The sequence below is a fragment of the Salmo trutta genome, chromosome 4 (genome assembly GCF_901001165.1).
Source record: "Salmo trutta chromosome 4, fSalTru1.1, whole genome shotgun sequence".
Lineage (NCBI taxonomy): Eukaryota > Metazoa > Chordata > Actinopteri > Salmoniformes > Salmonidae > Salmo > Salmo trutta.
In genome coordinates this window covers 69,768,999-69,787,859 of record NC_042960.1, presented here as the reverse complement: position 1 = coordinate 69,787,859, position 18,861 = coordinate 69,768,999, and the positions used below count along the sequence as shown (strand labels likewise).

Here is an 18,861-nt window from a genome sequence, read left to right as displayed (position 1 = left end):
TTAGTCTATGCATTACTCATCTCATATGTATATACTGTATTCTATACTATACTACTGTATCTTAGTCTATGTATTACTCATCTCATATGTATATACTGTATTCTATACTATACTACTGTATCTTAGTCTATGTATTACTCATCTCATATGTATATACTGTATTCTATACTATACTACTGTATCTTAGTCTATGTATTACTCATCTCATATGTATATACTGTATTCTATACTATACTACTGTATCTTAGTCTATGTATTACTCATCTCATATGTATATACTGTATTCTATACTATACTACTGTATCTTAGTCTATGTATTACTCATCTCATATGTATATACTGTATTCTATACTATTCTACTGTATCTTAGTCTATGTATTACTCATCTCATATGTATATACTGTATTCTATACTATACTACTGTATCTTAGTCTATGTATTACTCATCTCATATGTATATACTGTATTCTATACTATTCTACTGTATCTTAGTCTATGCCGTTCTGACATTGTTCGCCCATTTTATTTATATATTCTTAATTCCATTGCTTTACTTAGATTTGTGTGTATTGTTAGATATTACTGCCCTGTCGGAACTAGAAACACAAGCATTTCGCTACACCCGCTAAACACTTGTAGGATGGATAAATAAGGCGTATTGAGCAGGGCTAGAGGCTCTACAGTGAAATAAGGCAATAATTACTAAGCAAAACAGAAATATGTTTTTAGTTAAATCATAGTTTATTCAGTTATATAGTTTCAAAAATAGAATTTTATTGGTCAGAGCCATCATCCCTTCTGTGTAGCCAGATGAATCTTCCTGCTGAACAGCCAATCACATCAAAGTGCTCAATGCTGCCTGGTGTGCTCTCTCTGGATTCACTGGGTGTCCAAGGATACCGCTGAGGAGCCCTGTTTGGTGGTGATCATGGGTCAATGCTGTTTCACTGGGTGTCCAAGGATACCGCTGTGGAGCCCTGGTTGGTGGTGATCACGGGTCAATGCGGTTTCACATTGACGTTGCCACAGGATCCTGGATGGTACTTCCTGAATGAGAAGAATCAGAGGGGGTTGATTAGGTTGGAAATGTCATTACATGTTATCAGCTGTAACATTGTCTCAACAGTGATGAATACCAAGTGCTGTACAGGACTTACAACACATTGAGACAGTACTGAAGCTTTGTGATGGGAAGATGTGGCTGTTACTGCAGTGGTGTGGAGGCTGCATTGTGGGGCCTGGTGGACTGACAGAGTTGGTGGGATGAGATGGGGGAGTCTGGAGGTCAAAACATGATGAACAAACAAAACAAGAAAACATCAGAAATCCTGATTTAATACCAACTGTTAAAGCCTCAAATATATGTCAGGAAACTTTAGACAGTTTGTTACGATAAAAAAATATTTCCAACAGGTAAAACTGGGTTCAGCTGGATTAGACTGAAGAACAGTATGGTTGACACCAATGCAATTTGTTAAGCAGTTGTGTTCCTTGTTGGAAGTGGAAGCTGGAACACACATCACCTCAATCATAACACCTACAGAACATTCTGCTACTTGTAAATCAAGTTCCTCTAGATCTAGGATATGTGTTCAGTGTAACAGAGGTAGCATCACGTTGGCATTGGCGTCACTGGAGAAGAATCTGTTCTTACCTGCTCTGTAGCCCCGCCTGGCTCCTTCTGGAAGCGGAGGTGGAACAGCATGGGGGATAATGAAGACGAATTTGTTGATATTTTGGGATGTTTTATTTTGTTTTATTTGGACCCTCCACCACCCGCCCCATCCATGAAGGACACATTTTTCAAATAAATTCAATTAATCAAAGAAAATAATTTCAGAAAATGTTTCAGAAAATGTTTTTGAAAAAAATAGGAAAAGTCGTTCTATAAATTTGTGACAGAACTCCTGTTGTTTTCTCCAGGTTCCCCCAGCTAGAGGTGGCAGGTGCTGGTGGAAGTCATTCCAATAATGTAAGGAATCCATTGTCATTGCAATTAGGTTTATAAATATCATCCCTGGATTTCTGATTACCTCTGAAAATAATACCGCAACTAAAGCAGTGATGTCAAAACTATTATTTATACAAATACGTTTTTCTTGATTTCCAAAGATCATATCAGTGAGAGGAAGACAGAAATCTAGGTTTTTCTATACCTTATTATCTAATGTACAGTACTATATGGGACATGATTTAACGGTTTTCCTTTAATTACAATATCAGATACATTAAGTTTGCCTCCCTGAATAGCATACGGGATAGTGTGTTCATTAATTCTGAGCTCAGTTTTAATATAGAAATCATTCCTGTCCATTACAGAAATATAACACCCTGATATTATATAAATCGGGTCCGTTTTATATATATTTTTTTCCTTATTTTTCCAGAAATACACAATTACGTTGACATAATCATACAAACTATTGATGTAAATCACATAGTTACTTTCTTGAAAGATGTTATTTTGTTTTAGGATTATTATTTTTTTAAATACAGTATTTTCATTAAAAGGACCTATGAAGTCTAATTTGAGTTTACAACTGTCTTTCGAGAAATCCAGGTTAAAGTTTGGTTTAGTAATATTCATAGTAATTTGTTTATTTTGTCTACCGTACTGCATTATCATAATGATACATGTTGCATTGTTAATTAAATTAATGAAAGAAAATTAATGAGAAGTCATTTCAGAAAATGTTTCAGAATATGCTTTTAAAATAAACGGCTTAAGTCGTTCCATAAATTTGTGACAGAACTCCTGTTGTTTTCTCCAGGTTCCCCCAGCTAGAGGTGGCAGGTGCTGGTGGAAGTCTTTCCAAGAATGTAAGGAATCCATTGTCATTGCAATTAGGTTTATAAATATCATCCCTGGATTTCTGATTACCTCTGAAAATAATACCGCAACTAAAGCAGTGATGTCAAAACTATTATTTATACAAAGAAGTTTTTCTTGATTACCAAAGATCATATCAGTGAGATGAAGAGAGAAATCTAGGTTCTTCGATACCTTATTATCTAATGTACTATATGGAACATGATTTAACTGTTTTCCTTTAGTTACAATATCAGATACGTTAAGTTTGCCTTCCTGAATTGCAAGCTCAATATCTTTATCATTAATTCTGAGCTCAGTTTTAATATAGAAATCATTCCTGTCCATTACAGAAATATAACACCCTGATATTATATAAGTCGGGTCCGTTATATTTTGTATTTTTTCCTTATTTTTCCAGAAATACTCAATTACGTTGACATAATCATAGAAACTAGTGATGTAAATCACATAGTTACTTTCAAATGTGTTATTTTGTTTTTGGAAAGACATTTTTTTAATTACAGGATTTTCATTAAAGGGACCTATGAAGTCTAATAAGGCTATACACTCTTTTTTCGCGAATTTCTCCTTTAGTGGTGAAATATGAATTTCTTTTGTTTTTACTCCGTACTTCATTGTAATGACACATTTTTCCTTGCCATTTTCCTCAACTTTTACTTTAATGCCAAAATGTTTCTTTTCATCTTCATTATCCTGAAAAAAATGAATAAAAAACCAGAACTGAATTAGTTTAATTTGTTTTGACATTAAACACAAAGAGGAAGTGAGTGACATGATTTTCAATCATACGACGACAAACACAAGCAGTATCTTTAACAGCACCGTTTCTAGACAGAAAACAGATGTTCATGATGTTTTGATTATCAGACTATTAGAATTAGAATATAGGTTAACATAAACTTTACCTCTTCAGTTAACTTTCATAAGAAATGCTCAAAATTAGTTTTTAAATAATCTTACCCTCATGATGTTCCAACTCCGCAAATTTTTGAACATCAGTTCATGTTAAAATCACTTGGGAGTTGAGTATTTATCAGCTTAATCAGGTGATCAAACAGGATGTGGGTGTGTCGTGTGTGGATGCGTGTTCCATCTTGCCTGTCTGTTCAGTTTCCTGACAGAGATAAATGTATTTGTAAAGTCACTACACATTAACGTAAAAGATTAGGCATTAAAACAATTGAAGAACACTATTTCAATCTTCAGGATCACTTTCCTCTCTTCAAACAGGAATAACAACATACTGTTTGATAACCCACGACAGACAGACAGACAGACAGACAGACAGACAGACAGACAGACAGACAGACAGACAGACAGACAGACAGACAGACAGACAGACAGACAGACTTACCAATTTTTGGGAACAGTGACAGGAAAAGAGCATTACATCTGCCTGCTATTTCTGAGATTACAGGTGTTTGCACAATGGCCTACCCATTTCATATAAAATGCCTTCAGAAAGTATTCACACACCTTGAATTTTTCCACATTTTGTTGTCTTACAGACTGAATTTGAAACTTTTTCAATAAATTAAATGAATCAATGAAATGTTCATATTTCACTGAGCATTTATTTCAGACCAATGTTACGGAAAATGTTATTGAAAAAAGAATAAGTTGTTTTGTACATTTGGGAAAGTACTCGGGTTTATTTCCCAGGTTCCCCAGATAGAGGTGGCAGGTGTTGGTTGAAGTCTCTCCAACTATGTTAGGAATCCATTGTCATTGTGGTACCAGCTGCTTGACGACCGTGCTGTTCTGGGAAACAGATGAACATTTCTGAGAAGTCAAACCCTTAACTTGACATACTGTAATAAATGATTGATTGGTTATGTACAAGCTATGCTATGCAGATGCAGCATTCAGTGGGCTGAATAAACTTGGTTTGAGCTTTTCTCTGCATCCGTTTGAGTTCATACTCTGTTCACATCCTAACACCTTGCTTCAATGTATTTACTCTAATGCCTAAATGTTCTTATTCATCTTCAGAATTAGAATTAAATTAACCTTGTTTTCACATTAAACTAACATAAAGAAAAGGGTGGTGACATGTTCTAATCTTCCCATGCAGTCACATGATGACAAACACAAGCAGTATCTGTAACAGCACCGTTTCTAGACAGACAACAGAGGATGTTCATGATGTTTTGATAAACAGACTATTAGAATTAGAATATAGGTTAACATAAACATTACCTCTTCAGTTAACTTTCATAATAAATGCTCAAAATGAGTTTTGAAAGAATCTTCACCTCCACAAATAAAGTATTGAAAACACTTGAGAAGCTGTCATTGTGAACAGATTACATTTGTGAAATGACCTCATTTGGGATCTGGTGTTACACTAAAAGGGCATTATCCTCTACGGGATCGGTATCCCCCCGCGAGACGGTTGAGCTAACGTAGGCTAATGTGATTATTAATACGTTTTCAAGTTTAACTGTGCACTCTCCTCAAACAATAGCATGGTATTCTTTCACTATAATAGCTACTGTAAATCAGACAGTGCAGTTAGGTTAACAATAATTTAAGCTTTCTGCCCGTATCATATATGTCTATGTCCTGGGAATATGTTCTTGTTACTTACAACCTCATGCTAATCACATTAGCCTACGTTAGCTCAACCGTCTCGTGGGGGGGATACTGATCCCGTAGAGATAATGCCCTTTTAGTGTAACACCAGATCGCAAATGAGTGCATTTCACAAATTTAATCTGATCACAATGACAGCTTCTCAAGTGTTTTTAATACTTCATTTGTGGAGGTGAAGATTCTTTCAAAACCCATTTTGAGCATTTATTATGAAAGTTAACTGAAGAGGTAAAGTTTATGTTAACCTATATTCTAATAGTCTGTTTATCAAAACATCATGAACATCCTCTGTTGTCTGTCTAGAAACGGTGCTGTTACAGATACTGCTTGTGTTTGTCATCATGTGACTGCATGGGAAGATTAGAACATGTCACCACCCTTTTCTTTATGTTAGTTTAATGTGAAAACAAGGTTAATGTAATTCTAATTCTGTAGGTGAATAATAACATTTAGGCATTAGAGTAAATACATTGAAGGAAGGTGTTAGGTTGTGAACAGATTATGAACTCAAACGGATGCAGAGAAAAGCTCAAACCAAGTTTATTCAGCCCACTGAATGCTGCATCTGCATAGCATAGCTTGTACATAACCAATCAATCATAAAGACAGTATGTCAAGTAAATGGTGTGACTTCTCAGAAATGTTCATCTGTTTCCTAGAACTGCCTGTTGGGCTGTTGTTGAGCGGCTGGTATCACCATCCCCCCATTATCCCCCACGTTGTTCCACCTCCGCCTCTGGGAGGAACCAGGCGGGGCCACAGAGCAGGTAAGTACAGATTCTTCTCCAGTGACGACAACGCCAACGTGATACTACCTCTGTTACACTGAACACATATCCTAGATCTAGAGGAATTTGATTTGCAAATGTGATTGGGGTGATGTGTGTTCCAACTTCCACTGCCAACAAGGAACACAACTGCTTAACAAATTGCATTGGTGTCAACCATACTTTTCTTCAGTCTAATCCAGCTGAACCCAGTTTTACCTGTTGTAAAAAAAAATGTATCATTACAAACTGTGTCTAAAATTTCCTGACATATATTTGAGGCTTTAACAGTTGGTATTAAATCAATATTTCTGATGTTTTCTTGTTTTGTTTGTTCATCATGTTTTGACCTCCAGACTCCTCCGTCTCATCCCACCAACTCTGTCAGTCCACCAGGCCCCACAATGCAGCCTCCACACCACTGCAGTAACAGCCACATCTTCCCATCACAAAGCTTCAGTACTATCTCAATGTGTTGTAAGTCCTGTACAGCACTTGGTATTCATCACTGTTGAGACAATGTTACAGCTGATAACATGTAATGACATTTCCAACCTAATCAACCCCCTCTGATTCTTCTCATTCAGGAAGTACCATCCAGGATCCTGTGGCAACGTCAATGTGAAACCGCATTGACCCGTGATCACCACCAACCAGGGCTCCACAGCGGTATCCTTGGACACCCAGTGAAACAGCATTGACCAGTGATCACCACCAACCAGGGCTCCACAGCGGTATCCTTGGACACCCAGTGAAACAGCATTGACCAGTGATCACCACCAACCAGGGCTCCACAGCGGTATCCTTGGACACCCAGTGAAACAGCATTGACCCGTGTTCACCACCAACCAGGGCTCCACAGCGGTATCCTTCGATGCCCAGGCTTCGCTCAATATCAACTAAAGGAGATTTGGAAGGATCCCAGTGAGCAAAATTGACATTTTTTGTTGTCGTTCAAATGTATTTTCAACGTCTTTTGATCATAGGGATGACCTCCCGAGAGAGCACACCAGGCAGCAAACAGCACTTTGATGTGATTGGCTGGTCAGCAGGAAGTATTATCTGGCTAAACAGAAGGGATGATGGATCTGACAGAGAACGTTTTTTATGGAATGATGTCAGGTTAATACAGTAAATAAAACAGGTGAAATGTACAGAATGACTTGATTGATCAATTAATAACACACCAAACTGTTGTTTTAATACATGGAAGAATTTGATTAGTCAAGGTACAATACACAAAAACATTTATGGAATGACTAGACTAGTCAAAGTATATGGAATAACTTGAGCAGTAAATGCATGATACTGACTTGGACTTTCAACATGAAACAGTCATTAGTTTTTTATCAGTCCTTCCTCTGGTGACACATTGGCCCCTTGTCAGTGGCACTAGGAGTGAAGGGCCCGACAGGCATACTGCAAATTATAATGTAATAACCAAAAATTACTGTAATAACTCATTATGTAATATCCTGAATGAGTGCATTTCACAAATTTAATCTGTTCACTTTGATATGTTATCAAGTCTGTTCAATACTTCAAATTGTGAAGGTTGAGCACAAAATGGGGGTAAGATTCTTTTAAAACTCACTTTGAGCGTTTATAAAGAAAGTGAACTAAAGAGGTGAAGTTTATTTTAACCTATATTCTATTTACAAAAGTCTGTTTATCAAACGATCATGAACATCCTCTGTTGTCTGCCTTGAAACGGTGCTGTTAAAGATACTGCTTGTGTTTATCATATAAATGCACGAGAAGATTAAAAACATGTCACCGAGGCAGGGTGACAATGGTAGATAGCTAGCCGTAAACTGGTAGACAGTGTCCTTCGTCCCGCCGGTCAGACACAGTTTTTCTGTAGGTCTATTACAGAATGTGAGTGCAGATGTTTGGCAGGCAGAAGCGAAGGACACTCTCTGCTAGCTAGCTAACTAGCATAATAGCTAGCTAGTGGGAGGCGGGTGTGACAGGTAGACAGTGTCCTTCGCCCCCTCCTGTTGGGCACGGTTTTCTCTGATACACAGCAGTAGGGAGGCAGGGGTGACACCATGTGCTTGCTAACTAGCAAGCTAGCACAAAGTTTAGCTAACTAGCAAGCTAGCTGGTTAGCTAGAACATGATGTTGCCCCAGCCTCCCACCTGCTGTGCCATCGGGAAGCGGGAGTGACCAGTAGACAGTGTCCTCTGCCCCGCCTGTCAGGCACTGTTTTCCCACAGTCCTGTTAATGACAGTGACGGCAGGTATTCGGCAGGCGGTCGCGAAGGACACTGTATAAAAATAACTCAGATAATACTTTTATTACCCTTTTGACCCACATTCAAATGTCTCACAAGCAAAAGTCGTACTTTTCTCTGAGTTGTAAAAGCAAGCAGAGCAGAAACCAGCTACTCTTTAGTTGACTGATGTAGCTGGCAAGGTAACTGATGTTTGACTCAACAGAAAAAAAACTAGACTAGTGTTTATTCCCACTGTTGAAACTGACATTTAACCTTAGCTAATGTTTCATCTCGTCTCGATTGTTACAAACAACACAATTAAGCAAACAAAAAAACAAAATAGGTTGGAGGCATTGAAAACGTCCACCATCTCAAACTGACATGTAATGTTAGTGTTGTAATGTTTTATCCAGTGTCGACTGAGGTGAATGAACTAGCTAGCTAGTAGCTAAAATAGCCAGTTCAGCTCAAGCATCCAGCCTTAGCCTCTAGCTATCTGTCAGATAGGGTAGCAGGTAGCCTAGAGCGTTGGGTCAGTAAACGAAAGGTCTCCGGATCTAATCCCCAAACAAATTATGTGAAAAGTCTGTCAATGTCCCCTTGAACAAGACACTTAACCCGAGCTCTGGATAAGAGTGTCTGCTAAATGATGTAAATAGTGCTGTAACAATAGCAACATCATATTGCTATCTAACAGCTGTTGTGTGTATGGAAATATTTTGTAGCCTTTGTTTTCAACAGAAGTAATTTAACTTGGCTGGCTTTCCGCAGTTGGTGTACTGTCAGAGCCAGAGCTAGCCGAAAAAGTTGGCTGAAGCTGTTATTTTTGCCTCAATCACACTATATCTGAATCGGGCCCGTCGCCATGAGGGGCTAAAGGGGGATTAGCCGACGCATTTCAAACTTAATTTTTTGTTTTATGACCCTGTATAAAAATATCAAAAAACAATAATAAAAAAAACTCCGATAATACTTGTATTTTTTATTTCACCTTTATTTAACCAGGTAGGCAAGTTGAGAACAAGTTCTCATTTGCAACTGCAACCTGGCTAAGATAAAGCAAAGCAGTTCGACACATATAACATCACAGAGTTACACATGGAATAAACAAACAAACAGTCAATAATACAGTAGAAAAAAAAGAAAAAAAAGTCTATATACAGTGTGTGCAAATGAGGTAGGATAACGGAGGTAAGGCAATAAATAGGCCATGGTGGCAAAGTAATTACAATATAGCAATTAAACACTGGAATGGTAGATGTGCAGAAGATGAATGTGCAAGTAGAGATACTGGGATGCGGGGCTTGATACAGGGCTTTACCTAGCAGAGACTTGTTGATGACCTGGAGCCATTGGGTTTCGCGTCGAGTATGAAGCGAGGGCCAGCCAATGAATGTGTACAGGTTGCAATGGTGGGTAGTATATGAGGCTTTTGTGACAAAACGGATGGCACTGTGATAAACTGCATCCAATTTGTTGAATAGAATGTTGGAGGCTATTTTATAAATGACATCGCCGAAGTCGAGGATCGGTAGGATGGTCAGTTTTACGAGGGTATGTTTGGCAGCATGAGTGAAGGATGCTTTGTTGCGAAATAGGACGCCGATTCTAGATTTAATTTGGGATTGGAGATGCTTATTGTGAGTCTGGAAGAAGAGTTTACAGTCTAACCAGACACCTAGGTATTTGTAGTTGTCCACATATTCTAAGTCAGAACCATCCAGGGTAGTGATGTTGGACGGGCAGGCAGGTGCGGGCAGTGATCAGTTGAAGAGCATGCATTTAGTTTTACTTGCATTTAAGAGCAGTTGGAGGCCACGGAAGGAGAGTTGTATGGCACTGAAGCTCGTCTGGAGGTTAGTTAATAACACAGTGTCCAAAGAAGGGCCAGAAGTACACAGAATGGTGTCGTCTGCGCAGAGGTGGATCAGAGAATCACCAGCAGCAAGAGCGACATCATTGATGTATACTGAGAAGACAGTCAGCCCGAGAATTGAACCCTGTGGCACCCCCATAGAGACTGCCAGAGATCCGGACAACAGGCCCTCTGATTTGACACACTGAACTCTGTCAGAGAAGTAGTTGTTGAACCAGGCAAGGGAATCATTTGAGAAACCAAGGCTGTTGAGTCTGTCAACAAGAATGTGGTGATTGACAGAGTCGAAAGCCTTGGCCAGGTCGATGAATATGGCTGCACAGTAATGTCTCTTATCGATGGCAGTTTTGATATCGTTTAGGACCTTGAGCGTGGCTGAGGTGCACCCATGACCAGCTCTGAAACCGGATTGCATAGCGGAGATAGTATGGTGGGATTCGAAATGGTCGGTAATCTGTTTGTTGACTTGGCTTTCGAAGACAGAAAGGCAGGGTAGGATAGTCTGTAGCAGTTTGGGTCTAGAGTGTTTCCCCCTTTGAAGAGGGGAATGATCGTGGCAGCTTTCCAATCTTTAGGGATCTCAGACGATATAAAAGAGAGGTTGAACAGGCTAGTAATAGGGGTTGCAACAATTTCAGCAGATCATTTTAGAAAAAGAGGATACAGATTGTCTAGCCCGGCTGATTTGTAGGGATCCAGATATTGCAGCTCTTTCAGAACATCAGCTATCTGGATTTGGGTGAAGGAGAAATGGGGGAGGCTTGGGCGAGTTGCTGTGGGGAGTGCAGGGTTGTTGACTGGGGTAGGGGTAGCCAGGTGGAAAGCATGGCCAGCCGTAGAGAAATGCTTATTGAAATTCTCAATTATAGTGGATTTATTGTTGGTGACAGTGTTTCCTAGCCTCAGTGCAGTGAGCAGCTGGGAGGAAGTGCTCTTATTTTCCATGGACTTTAGTGTCCCAGAACTTTTAGTTTGTGCTACAGGATGCACATTTCTGCTTGAAAAAGCTAGCCTTAGCTTTCCTAACTGCCTGTGTATATTGGTTCCTAACTTCCCTGAAAAGTTGCATATCACAGGGGCTATTTGATGCTAATGCAGAACGCCACAGGATGTTTTTGTGCTGGTTAAGGGCAGTCAGATCTGGAGAGAACCAAGGGCTGTATCTGTTCCTGGTTCTACATTTTTTGAAAGGGGCATGCTTATTTAAGATGGTGAGGAAGGCACATTTAAAGAATGACCAGGCATCCTCTACTGATGGAATGAGGTCAATATCCTTCCAGGATACCCGGGCCAGGTCAATTAGAAAGGCCTGCTCGCTGAAGTGTTTTAGGGAGCGTTTGACAGTGATGAAGGGTGGTCGTTTGACCGCTGACCCATTACGGATGCAGGCAATGAGGCAGTGATCGCTGAGATCTTGGTTGAAAACAGAGGTGCATTTGGAGGGCAAGTTGGTTAGGATGATATCTATGAAGGTGCCCATGTTTATGGCTTTGGGGTGGTACCTGGTAGGTTCATTCATCATTTGTGTGAGGTTGAGGGCATCAAGCTTTGATGGATGGCTGGGGTGTTAAACATGTTCCAGTTTAGGTCACCTAGCAGCACGAGCTCTGAAGATAGATGGTGGGTAATCAGTTCACATATGGTGTCCAGAGCACAGCTGGGGGCAGAGGGTGGTCTATAGCAAGCGGCAACAGTGAGAGACTTGTTTCTGGAAAGGTGGATTTTTAAAAGTAGAAGCTAGAATTGTTTGGTCACAGATCTGGACAGAAAATCTGCAGGCTATCTCTGCAGTAGATTGCAACACAGCCCCCTTTGCAGTTCTATCTTGTCGGAAAATGTTATAGTTAGGGATGGAAATTTCAGGATTTTTGGCGGTCTTCCTAAGCCAGGATTCAGACACGGCTAGGACATCCGGGTTGGCAGAGTGTGCTAAAGCAGTGAATAAAACAAACTTAGGGAGGCTTCTAATGTTAACATGCATGAAACCAAGGCTATTATGGTTACAGAAGTCAAATGATAGCGCCTGGGGAATGGGAGTGGAGCTAGGCACTGCAGGGCCTGGATTCACCTCCACAGAGGAACAGAGGAGTAGGATGAGGGTACGACTAAAGGCTAAAAGAACTGGTTGCCTAGTACGTTCAGAACAGAGAGTAAAAGGAGCAGATTTCTGGGCACGGTAGAAAAGATTCAAGGCATAATGTACAGACAAAGGTATGGTAGGATGTGAGTACAGTGAGGGTAAACCTGTGCATAGAGTGACGATGAAAGAGTTATTGTCTCTAGAAATATAATTTAAGCCAGGTGATGTCAACGCATGTGTGATAGGTGGAATTATAGTGTTAAATAAGGCGTATTGAGCAAGAGGCTCTACAGTGAAATAAGGCAACAATTACTAACCAAAACAGAAATGTGTTTTTAGTTAAATCATAGTTTCTTCAGTTATATAGTTTCAAAAATATAATTTTATTGGTCAGAGCCATCATCCCTTCTGTGTAGCCAGATGAATCTTCCTGCTGAACAGCCAATCACATCAAAGTGCTCAATGCTGCCTGGTGTGCTCTCTCTGGATTCACTGGGTGTCCAAGGATACCGCTGTGGAGCCCTGGTTGGTGGTGATCACTGGTCAATGCTGTTTCACTGGGTGTCCAAGGATACCGCTGTGGAGCCCTGGTTGGTGGTGATCACTGGTCAATGCTGTTTCACTGGGTGTCCAAGGATACCGCTGTGGAGCCCTGGTTGGTGGTGATCACTGGTCAATGCTGATTCACTGGGTGTCCAAGGATACCGCTGTGGAGCCCTGGTTGGTGGTGAACACGGGTCAATGCGGTTTCACATTGACGTTGCCACAGGATCCTGGATGGTACTTCCTGAATGAGAAGAATCAGAGGGGGTTGGTTAGGATGGAAATGTCATTACATGTTATCAGCTGTAACATTGTCTGAACAGTGATGAATACCAAGTGCTGTACAGGACTTACAACACAATGAGATAGTACTGAAGCTTTGTGATGGGAAGATGTGGCTGTTACTGCAGTGGCCTGGTGGACTGACAGAGTTGGTGGGATGAGATGGGGGAGTCTGGAGGTCAAAATATGATGACCAAACAAAAAATATATATATTAGAAAAACTGATTTAACAACTGTTAAAGTGTAAAATATATGTCAGGAAACTTTAGACACAGTTTGTTGTGATAAAAAAAGATTTACAACAGGTAAAACTGGGTTCAGTTGGATTAGACTGAAGGAAAGTATGGTTGACTCCAATGTAATGTGTAAAGTGGTTCGTGTTCCTTGTTGGCAGTGGAAGTTGGAACACACATCATAACACCTACAGAACATTCTGCTATTTATAAATGCAAATCAAGTTCCTCTAGATCTGCAGATACGTGTTCAGTGTAACAGAGGTATTGTACCACGTTGGCATTGACGTCAGTGGAGAAGAATCTGTACTTACCCGCTTTGAGCCCCGCCTGGCTCCTCCCAGAGGCAGAGGTGGAGCATCGTGGGGGATAATGAAGATGAATTCAAATCAAATTTTATTGGTCACATGGTTAGCAGATGTTAATGCGAGTGTAGCGAAATGCTTGTAGATTTTTGGGGGGGATTTAAAAATAATAATCAAAACCTATAGAAGTTACTTTAGAAAATGTTTCAGATTTTGTTTAAAAAATATATATTTTTATTTTATCTTTCAATTTTTGACAGTTCTCTTGTTTCTTTTTCCAGGTTCCCCCACATAGTGGCAGATATTTGCGGAAGTCACCAAGTATTTAAGGAATCCATGGTCAAAGAAATAAGGATTATAAGTATCATCACTTGACTTCTGATCACCTCTGAAAATGAGACCGCAAGTAAAGCAATCATGTCATAATGGTTACGTATAACAAGAAGTTTTTGTTGATTTCCAAAATTATGTCAATGAGAGCATAACGGAATTGTCGGCTCTTAGATACCTTTTTATCTAATGTTGCATAATCAACAATAGTTTTACAAATGTCAATATCTGATACGTTAAGGATGCCTTCATTAATAGCAGACTCAATATTGTCATCATTAATTTCGAACTCAATCTATATATAATGTTATTCATATTAAATGAAGAAATTATCCTCCCAACTATTATATAATATTCTTCTTCCAATTGTCCATTTTTTTTCCAGAAAAAATTAATTACATCAACATAATCCTTAAAACATTGGATGTACAGTGGGGAAAAAAGTATTTAGTCAGCCACCAATTGTGCAAGTTCTCCCACTTAAAAAGATGAGAGAGGCCTGTAATTTTCATCATAGGTACACGTCAACTATGACAGACAAAATGAGAAAAAAAAATCCAGAAAATCACATTGTAGGATTTTTTATGAATTTATTTTCAAATTATGGTGGAAAATAAGTATTTGGTCAATAACAAAAGTTTATCTGAATACTTTGTTATATACCCTTTGTTGGCAATGACACAGGTCAAACGTTTTCTGTAAGTCTTCACAAGGTTTTCACACACTGTTGCTGGTATTTTGGCCCATTCCTCCATGCAGATCTCCTCTAGAGCAGTGATGTTTTGGGGCTGTCGCTGGGCAACACGGACTTTCAACTCCCTCCAAAGATTTTCTATGGGGTTGAGATCTGGAGACTGGCTAGGCCACTCCAGGACCTTTAACTTCTTAGGGCTACGTGAGACGCAAGCGTCCCGCCGAGTCAACAGCCAGTTGAATCCTGTGGCGCGATATTCAAAACCTCTGAAATCCGAAAACTTCCATTTTTCAAACATATGACTATTTTACACCGTTTTAAAGACAAGACTCTCCTTTATCTAACCACACTGTCCGATTTCAAAAAGGCTTTACAACGAAAGCAAAACATTAGATTTTGTCAGCAGAGTACCCAGCCAGAAATAATCAGACACCCATTTTTCAAGCTACCATATAATGTCACAAAAACCAAAACCACAGCTAAATGCAGCACTAACCTTTGATGATCTTCATCAGATGACAATCCTAGGACATTATGTTATACAATACATGCATGTTTTGTTCAATCAAGTTCATATTTATATCAAAAATCCAGCTTTTTACATTAGCATGTGACGTTCAGAACTAGCATACCCACCGCAAACTTCCGGTGAATTTACTAAATTACTCATGATAAACGTTCACAAAAAACATAACAATTATTTTAAGAATTATAGATACAGAACTCCTCTATGCATTCGCGGTGTCCGATTCTAAAATAGCTTTTCGGTGAAAGCACATTTTGCAATATTCTGAGTACATAGCCCGGCCATCACAGGCTAGCGATTTTGACACCCACCTAGTTTACCACTCACCAAACTACGATTTACTATAAGAAAAGTTTCCTTACCTTTGCTGTCTTCGTCAGAATGCACTCCCAGGACGTCTACTTCATCACCCAATGTTGTTTTGTTTACAAATAATCCATCGTTATATCCAAATAGCTGCGTTTTGTTCGTGCCTTCAAAACACTATCCGAAGGGTGCCGCGCCTGGCGCATATCGTGACAAAAAATTCCGAAGTATTCCATTACCGTACTTCTAATCATGTCAAACGCTGTTTAAAATGAATTTTTATGCAATTTTACTCGTAAAATAGCGATAATATTCAAGCCGGGAGTCGTTGTATCCGTTCAAACACTGAAAGGAGAAAATGCAATCCTAACATGCACGCACGCGCGCCAGGCCATTGTCCTCAGATCGACCACTTACCAAAAGCCCTCGTATTTTTCAACCAGGAACTGCAGAGTCACGATTCAACGTTTTGGCGCCTTCTGAGAGCCTATAGAAGCCTTAGAAAATGTCACGTTACAGCACAGATCCTTTGTTTTGGACAGAGATGCCTAAGAAGTCCAAGAAATGGTCAGACAGGCCACTTCCTGTTTGGAATCTTCTCAGGTTCTGGCCTGCCAAATGAGTTCTGTTATACTCACAGACACCATTCAAACAGTTTTAGAAACTTTAGGGTGTTTTCTATCCAAAGCAAACAATTATATGCATATTCTAGTTACTGGGCAGGAGTAATAAACAGATGAAATCGGGTACGTCCTTTATCAAAAATTGAAAATACTGCCACCTAGCCCTAAGAAGTTAAATGCTTCTTACGAAGCCACTCCTTCGTTGCCCGGGCAGTGTGTTTGGGATCATTGTCATGCTGAAAGACCCAGCCACGTTTCATCTTCAATGCCCTTGCTGATGGAAGGAGGTTTTCACTCAAAATCTCACGATACATGACCCCATTCATTCTTTCCTTTACACGGATCAGTCGTCCTGGTCCCTTTGCAGAAAAACAGCCCCAAAGCATGATGTTTCCACCCCCATGCTTCACAGTAGGTATGGTGTTCTTTGGATGCAACTCAGCATTCTTTGTCCTCCAAACACGACGAGTTGAGTTTTTACCAAAAAGTTATATTTTGCTTTCATATGACCATATGACATTCTCCCAATCCTCTTCTGGATCATCCAAATGCTCTCTAGCAAACTTCAGACGGGCCTGGACATGTACTGACTTAAGCAGGGGGACACGTCTGGCACTGCAGGATTTGAGTCCCTGGCGGCGTAGTGTGTTACTGATGGTAGGCTTTGTTACTTTGGTCCCAGCTCTCTGCAGGTCATTCACTAGGTCCCCCCTTGTGGTTCTGGGATTTTTGCTCACCGTTCTTGTGATCATTTTGACCCCACAGGGTGAGATCTTGCGTGGAGCCCCAGATCGAGGGAGATTATCAGTGGTCTTGTATGTCTTCCATTTCCTAATAATTGCTCTCACAGTTGATTTCTTCAAACCAAGCTGCTTACCTATTGCAGATTCAGTCTTCCCAGCCTGCTGCAGGTCTACAATTTTGTTTCTGGTGTCCTTTCACAGCTCTTTGGTCTTGGCCATAGTGGAGTTTGGAGTGTGACTGTTTGAGGTTGTGGACAGGTATCTTTTATACTGATAACAAGTTCAAACAGGTGCCATTAATACAGGTAACGAGTGGAGGACAGAGGAGCCTCTTAAAGAAGAAGTTACAGGTCTGTGAGAGCCAGAAATCTTGCTTGTTTGTGGATGACCAAATACTTATTTTCCACCATAATTTGCAAATAAATTCATAAAAAATCCTACAATGTGATTTTCTGGATTTCTTTTCCACATTTTGTCTGTCATAGTTGACGTGAACCTATGATGAAAATTACAGGCCTCTCTCATCTTTTTAAGTGGGAGAACTTGCACAATTGGTGGCTGACTAAATACTTTTTTTCCCCACTGTATATCACAGATATTTTTTTTTGAAATAAGCTATTTTGTTTTTGTAAAATAATTTCTTTGAATGCAGTAGGTTTATCAGAAGAACTTACATAGTTGAAAAGTGTATTAAAATTGAAGTAGTAAAAATGTTCTTTATCAAAGTTAATTAATTAGTTAATTAGTATAAATTCATTTTCAGATAGATAGAGCTTTCATTATCCTTTTTCTCAAACTTTACTTGAATGTCAAAATTTTGGTTTCTTCATTATCCTGGAAAAACAAACAAACAAACATAATTAGCTTAACCTTGTTATCACATTAAACTAACAATGAAGAGGAAGTGAGTGACATGATTTTTCAATCTTCCCATGCAGTCATACGACGACAAACACAAGCAGTGTCTGTAACAGCACCGTTTCTAGACAGACAACAGAGGATGTTCATGATGTTTTGATAAACAGACTATTAGAATACAGGTTAACATAAACTTTACCTCTTCAGTTAACTTTCATAATAAATGCTCAAAATGAGTTTTGAAAGAATCTTCACCTCCACAAATGAAGTATTAAAAACACTTGAGAAGCTGTCATTGTGAACAGATTAAATTTGTGAAATGCACTCATTTGCGATCTGGTGTTACACTAAGATGATTGAGCTACACTAACTATGATTGAGTTACACTAACTATGATTGAGCTAAGGTAGGCTAATGTGATTAGCATGAGGTTGTAAGTAACAAGAACATTTCCCAGGACATAGAAATATCTGATATTAGCAGAAAGCTTAAATTCTTGTTAACCTAACTGCACTGTCTGATTTACAGTAGCTGTTACAGTGAAATAATACCATGCTATTGTTTGAGGAGAGTGCACAATTATGAACTTGAAAATGTATTAATAAACCAATTAGGCACATTTGGGTAGTCCTGATACAACAATTTGAACAGAATGGTTCATTGAATCAGTCTAAAACTTTGCACATACACTGCTGCCATCTTACCATATCTAATGTGTTATATTCTCCTACATTCATTTCACATTTCCACAAACTTCAAAGCGTCCTTTCAAATGGTATCAAGAAAATGCATATCTCTACTTCAGGTCCTGAGCTACAGGCAGTTAAATTTGGGTATGTCATTTTAGGCGAAAATTGAATAAAAGGGTCCGATCCTTAAGAGGGTATCAACATTTTCACATTTTCTCAGTATTATTCCAACTTTTTAGTGTGGAAATATAAATATACACCAGTTATGCTAATTTGGAACACCAGGCTGCTGATGTCATGCAGTATGTCGGTTATGTTTTTATACTTTTTCATAACGACAACTACAAATTTGATGTC

The 18,861-nt window shown here is 39.3% G+C and overlaps 4 long non-coding RNA genes across 4 annotated transcripts in view; 2 read left to right on the top strand and 2 right to left on the bottom strand.

Annotated features, from left to right (window-relative positions):
• Nucleotides 1–718: 718 nt before the first annotated feature.
• Nucleotides 719–3,856, bottom strand: LOC115191477 (uncharacterized). The gene is made up of 4 exons (XR_003877682.1): nucleotides 3,794–3,856; nucleotides 1,655–3,526; nucleotides 1,158–1,278; nucleotides 719–1,047 (listed from the first exon to the last, which is right to left on the bottom strand). It is a non-coding gene; the product is annotated as an uncharacterized LOC115191477 (long non-coding RNA).
• Nucleotides 3,857–6,307: 2,451 nt separating this feature from the next.
• Nucleotides 6,308–18,861, top strand: part of LOC115191475 (uncharacterized) — a 55,262-nt gene continuing 42,708 nt past the window's right edge. The window contains exon 1 of the long non-coding RNA XR_003877680.1: nucleotides 6,308–6,419. This is a non-coding gene — a long non-coding RNA (uncharacterized LOC115191475). The remainder of the gene's footprint in view (nucleotides 6,420–18,861) is intronic.
• LOC115191474 (uncharacterized) lies at nucleotides 6,442–7,349 on the top strand. Its single transcript, XR_003877677.1, has 2 exons — nucleotides 6,442–6,672; nucleotides 6,783–7,349. It is a non-coding gene; the product is annotated as an uncharacterized LOC115191474 (long non-coding RNA).
• LOC115191469 (uncharacterized) lies at nucleotides 12,702–13,948 on the bottom strand. Its single transcript, XR_003877673.1, has 3 exons — nucleotides 13,745–13,948; nucleotides 13,269–13,368; nucleotides 12,702–13,158 (listed from the first exon to the last, which is right to left on the bottom strand). It is a non-coding gene; the product is annotated as an uncharacterized LOC115191469 (long non-coding RNA).